Source organism: Mustelus asterias, unplaced genomic scaffold (genome assembly GCF_964213995.1).
Source record: "Mustelus asterias unplaced genomic scaffold, sMusAst1.hap1.1 HAP1_SCAFFOLD_35, whole genome shotgun sequence".
NCBI lineage: Eukaryota > Metazoa > Chordata > Chondrichthyes > Carcharhiniformes > Triakidae > Mustelus > Mustelus asterias.
Window position 1 is genome coordinate 2,200,990 of NW_027590117.1, and position 13,161 is coordinate 2,214,150.

The following is a 13,161-nucleotide window of genomic DNA, read 5'->3' on the forward strand; positions in this document are numbered from 1 at the left end:
TGTGGGAAACAACCGAATGTTTTTTAAAAAAATCTGATATTGGAAACGGAAATAGCAGAAATTGGTACTGACCTATCGATCCCTGGGTCATGGGCCCAGAACGCTTCCGCTGCGCCACTCTGCTACACACTGGCGATATCGTACTTATTGTTGTCGTGCCATACAGGACAAAATTTCACTGTCGTTTACCAGGTGGATTCCTGGGATGGCAAGTCTGGCGTCTGAGGAAAGATGAAGTCAGTTCGATTATATTCATTGGAACCAACAGCGAAAATGCTGGAAAATCTCAGCATCTGGCAACATCCGTAAGGAGAGAAAAGAGCTGAGATTTTGAGTCCAGATGACCCTTTGTCAAAGCTAAAAGGCATAGAAAGTGGGAGATATTTACACTGCAGGGGGAGGGAATGAAAGATGAGTCCATGGAAACCAGGGGAAAAGACTGCTAATAGCTGTCCACAGAGAGAATAAAGGGTGTGAATGGCCAAACGGCAGAGAAGCTTTTATCCTGATGTTCTTTGGAGTTTAGAAGATTGAGAGGGGTCTCATAGGAACTTATAAAATTCTAACAGGACTAGAAATGGTAGATTCAGGTAGAATGTAACTGATATTCAAAGACTGAGGTGAGGAGAAATGTCTTCACCCAGAGAGTGGTGAATCTGTGAAAATAGCGAATGCAGAAAGTTAGTTGAGGCCAAAATGTGTGATGTCAAGAAGGAATTAGATATAGCTCTTGTGGCTAAAGGGATCAAGGGATATGGGTGGAAGGTGGGATCAGGAAGTCGAACTTGATCAGCCAGGATCATAATGAACGGTAGATCAGGCTCGATGGGCCGAAGGGCCTATTGCTTCTATTCGCTGTTTAAAGAGAACAAAGAAAAGTGCAGCAAAAGAATCGGCCCTTCGGCCCTCCAAGCCCGTGCCGAACATGGTGACCGAATTAAACTGAAGAAAAAACCTTCTGCCCTTCCTCAGTCCATATCTCTCCATTCCCTCCGTAATCATGCACCCACCCTTACATGTTGCTAGTGTGCCTGCTTCGACCACCTCCTGTGGCAAACTGTTCCAGGCACCCACCACTCGCTGTGTGAAAAACCTCCCCCGCACATCTCTCTTAAACTTTCCCCCTCTCACCTTGAACATGTGCCCCCTTCCACCCCTGGGAGAAAGTCTGTTACTATTCACCTTGTCTTTGCCTCTCACAATTTTGATGATCTCTATCAGGTAACCCCTCAGCCTCTGTCTTTTCAGTGAAAACAATCCTAGTTCATGCAACCTCTTCTCCTCGCCAACAACCTCGAGACCAAGCAACAACTTTCTAAGCATGAAAGAGAGGAACCAGTGAGTGTGGAACAGAATCCACCCAGAGTCATCACCTTCAGGGGAAGGGAGACAGGAACCAGTGAGTGTGGAGCTGAACCCAATGAAAACCATTGCCTTGAGAGAAAGGGAGAGGAACCAGTGAGTGTAGAACTGAACTGCGCCAGCGCCAGCATCTTCGAGAGAGAGAGAGGAACCAGTGAGTGCATGACGGAGCCCAGCCAGAGTCAGCACCTTCAGGAGAGTTGGAATAGTGAGGATAGGTAGTTGAGAAGACTGCATGGCTGCATGGATGGTACAGGAGGGAGGGCTATAGATTCCTGGGGCAGAGCGACCATTTCAGGCAGAACTGGGAACGGTACAATTTGGACAGATTACATTTGAACAGGAAGGGGACCAACATCCTCCCTGGGAGCTTTGTGAGAGCTGTTGGGATGGATTTATACTAAACTGGTAAGGGGATAGGATCCTGACAGGTAGTGATAGAATCTTCAGATTTGCCAAGTGGTCACAGCCAGGACGGAGTGACTGCAGCTTAGGCAGCGAAGAGGACTCAGAGGGCAGCTGTGTCAGCCTCTACAACTAACCAATAGGTTTGAGGTTCTTCCAGCTTCTTTGGATAAGAGCGGGGGCTGTAGGATGGATGAGGTGACTGACCTTTGCACTGGAGTACGGATGCCATTCAAGTACTGATAGAAGGGGTATAGTGAGGAGAAGTGAGACTGCTCTCTGTAGCAAGGAGCAAGAGTTCAGATGGCTGTGAGGAAGAATTCTGAGTATGAATATGAATCTGCAATTAAAAATCTAATTGTCCCTTGTCATAAAACCCTATCTGGTTTACTAATGCGCTTTAGGGAAGGAAGTCTATTGGGCAGGCGTGTGTCTGAATTGTCAAGTCTCGATGTAACAAAAGCATGGATGAGGATTTCAGGTGCGGGTGAGTTGACGTATAATCAACAATGCGTGATCTTGCACAGCTGGAAATAGGTGATCTTGGTGAAGGGACAATATGTGGTCAGAATCTCATTTCCGAGTCCAATGAGTTCCCAAGATTATGAGGGTTTGTTTCAACCTCAGACATTGACCAGTGGGAGAGATGGAGTCAGTGACTGGGAACGGAATTTGTGGTGGGAACTTTGGTTTTCCAAATATTTAATTGGGGGAATTCTCTGCTCAGCCAGTACTGGAGGTCAAAGAAGGATTCTATTAAATTAATAACAGAAGTTGGTTGTGAAGGGTGATGTTGAGGTAGAGCTGGGTGTTGTAAGCATGCACGTGAAAACGACCACTGTGCTTTGAGATAATGTCACCAAGGGGTAAGATGAGAAGTAGGACGGAGCCAAGGATAGATCCTTGGGGAATTTGGGTGGTAACAGCAGAGGAGTGGGGAGAGAAAACATTGCAGGTGATATTCTGCATATGACCAGAAAGATAAGTTTGGAACCAGCTGATTGCAGTCTTACCCAACTGAACAATCCCTCCTCATCCTTCTCAACCTGTCCATGCCTTTGACATGGTTGACTGCACCATCCTAAACCAATACCTTCCCACTGTGAGGTCAGTGTTCACAGCAGATGACGGTGTTAACGTACCTGACATGCCAGGGAAACATGATGAAGAACGTCTGGGCCTCAGTAAACGAGTCAGGAGAAGGCTGGAGTTCTCAATCATCTTCGTCTCAGGCGGCAGCTCCTCCATCTCAATGTGTGGTGAGATAAGACCATTCTGCTCAGTCAGGAACACCCAGATTGACTGTCAGAGATAGAGGTTGTAATTATAACCAAACAATGTGTAACCAAGCCCCACCCAAACACAGAATCATAGAATCCCTACAGTGCAGAAGGAGGCCATTCGACCCATCATGTCTGCTCTGACCAAATTCCCACCCAGGCCCTTTCCCTCTAAACCCACATATTTACCCTGCTAATCCCACTAACACTTGGGTCAATTTAGCATGGCCAATCAACCCAAACCACATCTTTGGTATGGGAGGAAACCGGAGCACCCAGAGGAAACCCACGCAGAGACGGGGAGAACGTGCAAACTCTGCACAGACCAGTGACCCGGGGCCGGAATTGAACTTGGGTCCCTGGCGCTGTGAGGCAGCAATGCTAACCACTGTGACACCTTTCCTTTCCCAGAAAGCACCGAAGGATCCCAGTATCTCTCTCTGGCCGATGCAGATTGAGGTGCTCTAACCCGGTATGGCACTGAGCCCCACATGCAGAGCACTAGAAGATCCCAGTATCCCTCCCTGGCCTATGCAGAGTTAGGGGCTCTTACCTGGTGTGGCACTGAGCCCCACACATAGAGCACGGGAAGATCCCACTGTCTGTGCTTATTGGTCTGACTCCAGGTGGTTTGCAGCACCGCCACTGCTGAGACTGGGGAACTGCAGCGTGACAGGTTTACATAGCAAGCCGACATTGGAAACCCTGAGCTGCGGATTGAGAGCCGGGCGGGACGGAATTCTCGATGCCAACACCCTTCACCCATCCAGAGCCCCGCCGCGGGCTCAGGATCCCGGCCCGGAGACTGAAACCACTGGCCGGACATTTGCTGCCGCTCCGTCCGGTGTCTGATGGGCCCAGGGTAAATTCCCGCCATCGACCTGTGACTGGCAGCTGGGAAAACCAATCAGAAATTGACGCATCACTGTTATTCAATGGACGGTCTGCGTCGACTGATTGACAGCTACTTTGTCCAACCTGTGAGCTCCATTCGACTGAATTAAGAAAATAATGAAAATGACGATCACGCTGCGAACAAAACACGGCCCTAATGTGATTGACATCTTCGTTAGCCAATCGCAACGCACTGACCAATCAGTGTGCGCCGAGTTTGCGCGACTCGCGGAGCGTCAATCCCAGCCAATCGCAACGCACTGACCAATCAGTGTGCGCCGAGTTTGCGCGACTCGCGGAGCGTCAATCCCAGCCCAGCGCTATTGCGTCATTCAATTCGATCCGGGGCTGATCCCAATGAGAAATCAGAGAGCTGGAGGCGGGAAGAATCCTTAAAGTGGAATCGCTCAGAGAATTATAGTTGTGCAACTATTATTTGCTGATGGCAATTGAAGAGTCAAAAGTCAGACTGTGCAAAAGATGAAACCCGCGGGAAAGGAAAGAGGAAATGAATGAACGGGAAGGAACGCAAGTGAGAAGCAGAGGCGTTTAGAGAGGGAATTCCAGAGCTGAAAGCACGTCAATCACAGGTGGAGAGAATGAAATGAGGGTTGCTCACGAGGCCAGAATCAGATGAGCTCACACATTTCAAAGGATTCTTGGGCTGGAGGTGATGAATCATAGAAACATACAGTACAGAAAGAGGCCAATCGGCCCATCCCAGGCTGTACCTCCATATATTTTACCCACTAATCCCGCTAATCTATCCATCCCAGGCTGTACCTCCATATATTTTACCCACTAATCCCGCTAATCTATGCATCCCAGGACACTAGGGGCAATTTTAGCATAGCCAATCAACCTAACCCGCACATCTTTGAATTGTGGGTGGAAACCGGAGCTCCCGGGGAAAACCACGCAGACACGAGGAGAATGTGCAAACTCCACACAGACAGTGACCCAAGCCGGGAATCGAACCCAAGTCCCTGGAGCTGTGAAGCAGTAGTGCTAACCACTGTGCTACCGTGCCGCCCACGGCATGAAAGGGAGGAAGAGCTGAGGACATGGAGGGATTTGGAAACAGGGATAAGAATTTTAACATTGAGGCATTACTTAACCACGAGTCAGTGTTTGTCAGTGAGCACAGGGTTGATGCATGAATGGTATTTGGAGTAAATTCTGATATGAGAAATCAATTAGCAGCTTTTTAGACCCAGCAGCACAATAAATCGGATCAGAAGTGGACCACATGGCCCCTCAAGCCTGCTGTTCCAGTAAATACGGTCATGTTTTAGATTCTCAAACCACGGAATATTTGCAATGTACTACAACCCTTTTGGCCCATCAAGTCCACACTGCCTCATTGAAACGGCATTCTACCGAATCCCACTCCCCCACCTCACAGCCCCAGAAACCCGGGTTTGTTTCTGGCCGTTGGTGACTGTGCAAAATCTGCACATTCTCCCCGTGGGTTTCCTGGGTGCTCTCGTTTACTCGCGTGGTTCCACGATGTGCAGGTTAGGTGGATTGGCCTTGCTATATGTACCTATAATGTCCAAAGTTGTGTACATTCGGCATTGATTCGGTGCAATTGTGACACTCAGTTTGAAATTTTACATCTGGTTCTTGATGAACTCGGGAAGATGAAAACCTTGGTCATAATATCCCTAAAGTGCAGAAGGTGGACATTCGGCCCATTGAGTCTGCCCTGATTCTCTGACCTCTTCACGCAACCTCACATATTTACCCTGTTGATCTTTCTAAACTAAACATACTGGGACACATCAGGGAGAATTTAGCATGGTAAATTCACTTACCCTATCAATGGAGTGAGTGTGTGTGTGTGTGTGTGTGTGTGTGTGTGTGTGTGTGTCGGGGGGGGGGGGGGGGGAGGCGGCGGGAGGAGGGGGGGGTTGATGGGGAGGGGGCAAGAGCACCCGGAGGAAAGCAATGTGGACACAAAGAATATGTGGAAATTGCAAACAGGCCGTCACCCAAGGCCTGAATTGAATCCGGGTCCCTGTCATTGTGCGGCAGCAGTGCTAACCACTGTGCCACTCTTCTTTTTCTTATAAAAGACCAAAAGACATAGGAGGGGAATTAGGCCACTCTGCCCATCGAGTCTGCTGCGCCATTCAATCATATATTTATCTCATTCCCATTCTCCTGTCTTTTTCCCATAACCACTGATCCCGTTATTAATCAAGAACCTATCTATCTCTGTCTGAAAAAACACTCAATCACCTCGCCTCCACAGCCTTCTGCGGCAATGAGTTCTACAGATTCACCACTTTCTCGCTGAAGAAATTCCTCCTCATCTCTGTGTTCAAGGAACGTCCCTTTAGCCTGAGGTTGTGCCCTCTGCTTCTAGTTTTTCCTACTCGTGGAAACATCCTCTCCATGTCCACTCTATCCTGGCCTCAGTTTCAATAAGATCCCCCCTCATCCTTCTAAACTCCAACGAGTGCAGACCCCGAATCCTCAACCGTTCCTCATATAACAAGCTCTTCATTCCAGGGATCATTCTTGTGACCCTCCTTTGGACTCATTCAAAAGGCCAGCACATCCTTCCTTAGATACGGGTCCCAAACTGCTCATGATACTCCAAATGGGGTCTGACCAGAGTCTTTGTCGGCCTCTGAAGTACATCCCTGTTCTTGTATTCTAACCGTCTCGACATTGCATTTGCCCTCCTAAATGCCGGCTGCACCTGCACATTAACCTTAAGAAAATCTTGAACTCGGTCTCCCAAGCCCCTTTGTGTTTCTGATTTCCGAAGCATTTCCCCATTTAGAAAATAGTCTATGCTTCTATTCCTCCTTCCATAGTGCATAACCTCACAGTTTTCCACATTGCATTCGATCTGCCACTTCTCTGCTCACACTCCTAGCCTGTCCAAGTCCTTCTGCAGCAGCCACCCACCACCCCCGCACCACCGCCCCCCCCCCCCCCCCCCCCGCGCCCCACCCACCCCACGCCTGCTTCCTCAATGCCACCTGTCCCTCTACAGGTCCTCTCAGACTTATTTGCCTCATGAAAAATACCCAACTTCTCAAATTTATCTTCAATGCTGCAGGTCGTGATCAATAGAATCATTCATGGGAATCTCCTTTGCACTCTCTCCAATGTCTTCACAATCTTCTTCAATTGTGATGCCCAGAACTGGACTCACTGCTCCAGGTGAGGCCTGTCTAATGTACTTAAAAGCTCAACTTGACCTTCTTATTCATGTATTCGATCCTCCAAGAAAACGTATGATGCCATTTGCTTTATTCTCTGCTCTCTCAACTTTCACAACCAACTTCAATTATTGTTGTACTTAGAAACCGAGATCCCTTTGTTCCTGCATTTCCTTAAGAGTTTCTCCCTTTCTTTCTCCACACTCTCAAAATGAATCAACTCACACTTCTGAGCATTGAACTTCATCTAATTAGGTGCATTGACGCGAACAGATCCTGGAGTATGGCGACTGGGGGAATTTCACATTAACTTCATTGCAGTATTTATTCGGCAAAATCCTTACTTATTACTAATATATAAACTTTATTTAAAGTTCACTTTACTTTACTTTTACTTTATCTGCCACTCGTCTGCCCAGAGGACAGGAATGGAAGCGTTGACTCAGCATTTACACTGAGATGTTCGCTGTTGTTGTGCAAGTGTTTCACTGTTTATACATATATTTCCTGCTGTGCTCTGTGATGTAGAGTGTTCCAGCATGGAAACAGGCCCTTCGGCCCAAAGTGTCCATGCCGCCCAGTTTTTTTTTTTACCTCGGAGCCATTCCCAATTAACCGCGTTTGGCCAATATCCCTCCAGACCCATCTTACCCAGGCAACTGTCTCAAATGTTGTTGAGAGCTTTTTTATCTGCTGTTGTGTAAAATCCTTCCCTGTTGTTGTGTTTCCGGCTCTGTAAATATTTTTTTCTTCTGTTCTGTTAATATTTCCCCTTCTCTTGCAAACGTATTCCCTGATGTGTAAAAAGATTCTCCGTGAAGATGTTTTTGTCAGTAAATCGTTGCGTGTTGTGTTAAGATGTTCCCTCTTCTTCTGTAAAACGCTGGCTGCAGATCGAAGTTTTTTTGCGGGAAAGAGAAGCCAAATACCTGTCTTCGCCATGTTAAAGTCACAAATTATATGCGATTATCGTCATGCTACTGCACCATAAGTGTGAACATGAATAGCAGAGGATGGTTTTGATCCATCGACCTCTGGGTTATGGGCCCAGCACGCTTCCGCTGCGCCACTCTGCTACGCCACAAACCACCCTTGCTGTCTATCAATGTATCCAGGCAGATTTTCACTCCTGTATCCTTTAACAGGAATACGAGTGTGAGGAGGCATCACTGCATCACACCGAGAATACAATAGACAGAGAAAAACACACAATAGCAGCAAGAGAGACTGCTTGGATGCATGTAACGACAGACAAAGGTGCTGGGAAAACGGCAAGAAACGGAATTGCAGGATCGATCACTGATTTTTAAACGAATTTTCTGTTGCAAATCCATGTTTGTACATATATTTCCTGCTGTGTAACTGTGCTCTATGTTGTTGAGAGGTGTTTTCTGTTGTTGTGTAGCATGTCTCCCTGATGCTGTCAATGTCTTTCCGCCTGTGTAAATATGATCCATTTTGTGTCAATATTTTTTAAATATTCTGTTAATATATGCCCTGCTGCGTAAACGTGTTCCCACTTGAGTCAAAATATTCTCCGTGAAGATGTTTTCTGTTCAGCAAATGTTAATTATCTGCTCTCATGATGTTCCATACTGGGTTAAAATGTTGCAGGTTGTGTGAAGATGTTCTCTGTTCTTGCATAAAATTCTGGTTAAACTGCAACTGAAAAAGGATCGCCCAATTTCGACTGTCTTTTACCCTCTGTTAGCGAATGTGATTGGGGATTCATATTGTATCCAATACATGCATGTGAGTGAGATGTGTTCTGTATCTGTCTGTCTCCAGTTGTAGTTGCGAGTTTTTATTTATTTCGAGAGGTGGGCATCACTGACTAGGCCAGCATTCATTGCCAATCACTAACTGACCTTAAGAAGGTGGTGGTTTGTTGTTTTCTTGTACTGCTGCATTCCCTGAGGTGTCGGTACAGCCCCAATGCTGTTAGCCAAACAGTCTTTCAGGATTTTGCCACTGCAGCAGTGAAGGAGCCGCGATGTATTTCCATGTCAGGACGGTGAGTGGGTTAGACGCCGGTTTGGGGCGGGGGTGATGGGGGGGAGGGGGGGGGGGGTGGGTGCGGGGAGGGGGGGGGCGGTGTGGAAGCGGGAGGTGGTGGAGATTGCAGTGCTGGTGCTCGCATGTATCTGCTGCCGCTGTCCTTCGAGGTGGTAGAGGTGGTGGGTTTGTGGGTGCAGTCTAAGGAGAGAAAATGAAAAAAAATATTGTTCCAATTGGCAAAGGAGAGAAGGATGGTTTTTAATGCGCTGAGTGATTAGGACCTGGATTGCACTGCCCGAGACTGTGGCAGAGGCAGCATCAAATCAGGGCTATCAAAGGGGAATGGGTTCAGCACCTGAAGTGAAAGGATTTGCAGGGATATGAGACAAGGACTGGGAAAGGGAAGAGCTGAGTCGTTCTTGTACAGACCAGCACACAGGCAAAGGGCCGAATGGTCTCCCTTTCTTTGTTGTATGCATTCTGAGATTCTGTATGTATGAGTGTTGGACTCATTCTGTATCGCTCTGTCTCTGGTGCGACATATGTGTGTGATATTCATTTTAAATCTATGTGAGAGATTTTGCAAATCTGTACACATTCTACCCGCAAGATACCTAATTGGAACCGGGCCTTTTGTTCTAATTAGTACATGATTCCATACGATCCTCTACTCTAAATCTTCAATGTAACAGCATCTGCTTATCTCTGAAATTCATTCTCCATCGTCTTATTGCCTAGGTTTCCCTTTAGTACATTGGTGCTAGTCGACTCAACTGCTCCAGGTAATAGCAAATTGCAAGTTATATTGACTACATGGGAAAGTACATTAACATTGAATTCTCCATGGGATATAAGGCTGACATCCAATCATTAATTCCTGTTTGATCTGTCTCTGCAAAAGCGATAGTTCATGTCTTTTATCTCTGCTCTACTGCAGTTCTGTATTGCGGCCAGTAGATGTCAGCACACTCTGGTCGTCTGAAGTTTCGATGTGGAGATGCCGGCGTTGGACTGGGGTAAACACAGTAAGAAGTTTAACAACACCAGGTTAAAGTCCAACAGGTTTATTTGGTAGCAAAAGCCACACAAGCTTTCGGAGCTGCAAGCCCCTTCTTCAGGTGAGTGGGGTCTGAAGTTTAGACAGAGAGGGATACAACAGACAGGAAATGTTCACATTATATTGAACCTGGGACGGAGGAATTTCGGAATATTAAATATGTTGGCCATATCAATTCGAAATTGACCAGTACGCTGCTTTGCTCTGTATTCACCATTTAAATACCCATGAATCAGCAAGGCTATGCTTTTTAAGTATTTTTAAGTGAAAGTATTAGCACCAGTCGGTATTCTCTTTTCAACCAACTGGCATTTTGAATCATTGTTGTTTAGCATGGTTAGAATTTCATTATGCAACGGTTTAATTATTAGTACAAACCTATTAAAGCATATATTACACAAAGTTTTATCTATTTATAATTGGGGTAGTATATAAAGAGAAACTTGCTTTTCTTGACATATATTATTGACCTATATCTGGGTGTACAGGTTTCAATCTCAAAATTTACCAGTGGTGCAAAACTTGAAAAGATTATGAACTTTAGTGAGAAGGATATTGATAATCTTCAAGAAGATATGGACAGGCTCGTGGAATGTGCAGACACGTGACATATTGCAACTTAATTAATGTAAGGAAGTGTGAACTGATACATCTTGGTCCGAAGATCAAAGAGAGACGATATAAAACAATTTATATTTTATATTAAAACATTTAGCGTTCCTAATCCGTATTGCACCTTTACCACACCAAGATGCCGCAGTCTCTCCACACATTTCAGAACCCACTGAATATCCAGCCTGGAGTCTGCATTTCACCATCTACTTGTACGGTGAACATTAAACATTTAGCACACCTACTTTCCTATGTCCCTTCACTCTGCAACGACTCCCTGCTCCATCTGACAACTCCGTCAATGTCGCACCTTCACTTTGTCTATTGCCCATGGTAGGCTTACTCTGCCCAGTATCCATTGTGTTTCACTTTGATCAGTTATATTGCCCAGATTGCATACTGTTCCAACTTTTCTATTCTCCATTAATAATGAATGAATAAATAGAACCATCCCTTGAATAAACACTGTCACCTTTCAATGTTTTGCGGGTGAGTTTCATGAAGTGCTGTGTGTGATTCCCACCTTTATGCTTCTGTACAAATTGAGTCAAAGGAAAGTTATTCAAATATATTTTCAATTCTCCTTCTCTTTCACAAAGGACTGAGCGGGTATTGGATACAGTTTCAATCATAGCTTTAAAAAGATAGAGATTGGGTTTTCAAGTTTAAAATCCAAGGGTGACCTCAATGCCTGAAGTGATTTTCAGGGCTGTGGCGACTAGAATACCAATGCAGATTATCAATTTGAATTATTCAAAATCATAGAATGGAGCATCCATTGTTGATGAAAGGAAACTTTAAACTGTGCAGCTGTGCTCTGCTTCAGGAACTGGTTTTATGGAAATCTCCATGAATCAAAAATGTTGCCACACCTGGTGAGCATTTCCAGCATTTTTTGTGTTTCTTTCAGATTTCCAGCTTCCAGCTTTGCGTTGTGTTCTGTGCAGATGTTTCCCTGGAACAGGGAACAGGTTCTGATCAGTCCTGTGACAGATAGAGTGGAATGTGTCTCCCGACTATCAAAACCGCGAGATTAATCTCCAAGATGTACAGGAGAATGAGGAGGAGAGACAGGGAGGATCATTCTGTGATGGACAGATTTCCCGTATAAAGGACACAAAGGTTTGTATTTCCACAGCCTTCTGAACAGACATAAGATGCCCCAACATGACTTGCAATCAATGAAGTTCCTCTCAACAGTTCTTGACATTTTAACTACGAGAGTTCTGAACTTACCAGTCGTTTCTACCTTGTCAAGCATCCATGTATGGACCTGAGAAGTGAATTCCTAGCGCGCGGCTCTGTGGCGCAATGGATAGCGCGTTGGACTTCTAAAAGATGGCAGCTTAGCAATTCAAAGGTTGTGGGTTCGAATCCCACCAGAGTCGAATTTTGGATCAGATTCGTAACAAACAGTTTGCTCCTTCATTGATCTGATTAGGTTTGGCACCGACATTTCCTGCTCTGCCATCTCTCCATGCTGTTTCTGTTTACTCGGCTCCCAGGGAAACCACTGACTCGAGAAGAAATCGCAATCCCCGGGGGCTTTCTTAAAGTTTGACACAACATTCGCTGGTTGGGTTAGAAATAGTAATTTTTCAATTAGATATTTCGCTTCCTTTGGAAGATAAAGATTAAAGAACACACACTGAACGACAACAACTTATAAATAACTACAATCAATAACTAAATATCAGCGCCGTGCAACCTAGTGGTATTATTCTGATGTGTCTGCTGCGCTTGTCCTTCTCGGCTGTAGTGGTCGTGGGTTTGGGAAGGTGCTGGCAAAGTAGCCTTGCTGAGTTGTGCAGTTCATCTTGTAGATGGTGTACACTGCTGCCGTTGTGTATTGGTAGCGAACGGAGTGAATTTTTATGTATGGGAAGGGAATGACGTGGGATGCTTTGTCCTGGATGGTGCCAAACTGTAGTGCTGTACAAGCTGCATTCACCGAAGCAAGTTATCCCAGGAAACCGAGTGCTCCGGTTTCCTCCCACAGCCCAAAGATGAGCAGGTTGTGTGGATTGGCCATGCTAGATTCCCCAAGGTGTTTGTATCGGGAGATTAGCGGGGTGGAAAGGTCCTGTGTGCGATTCTCTGTCGGAGAGTCGGTACAGGCCCGATGGGCAGAATGGTCTCTTTCAGCACTGTCGGGATTGTATGATTCTAAGGCCATTTGACTGTGTTAGAAATTCCCTGAGGAAATAAAAAGGAAAACTGTCTTTGTAGAATTTACAGCATTGGGTTTATTGGAGATTATTTTTTACTGCAAAATGATGAAAATAACTGAATCGTGTAAATAAACAGTCGAGATATTCGTGGGGAGTCTCGAAATCTGTGTTTGTTTCATCTTTGTAGATCATACACTGTAAAG

The 13,161-nt window shown here is 45.7% G+C and overlaps 2 non-coding genes across 2 annotated transcripts; one reads left to right on the forward strand and one right to left on the reverse strand.

Moving 5' to 3' along the window:
• Positions 1-8,124: 8,124 nt before the first annotated feature.
• Positions 8,125-8,196, reverse strand: trnam-cau (transfer RNA methionine (anticodon CAU)). Its single transcript has one exon. It is a non-coding gene; the product is annotated as a tRNA-Met (tRNA).
• Positions 8,197-12,084: 3,888 nt separating this feature from the next.
• Positions 12,085-12,175, forward strand: trnar-ucu (transfer RNA arginine (anticodon UCU)). Its single transcript is given in 2 exon segments — positions 12,085-12,121; positions 12,140-12,175. It is a non-coding gene; the product is annotated as a tRNA-Arg (tRNA).
• The last annotated feature ends 986 nt before the right edge of the window (positions 12,176-13,161 follow it).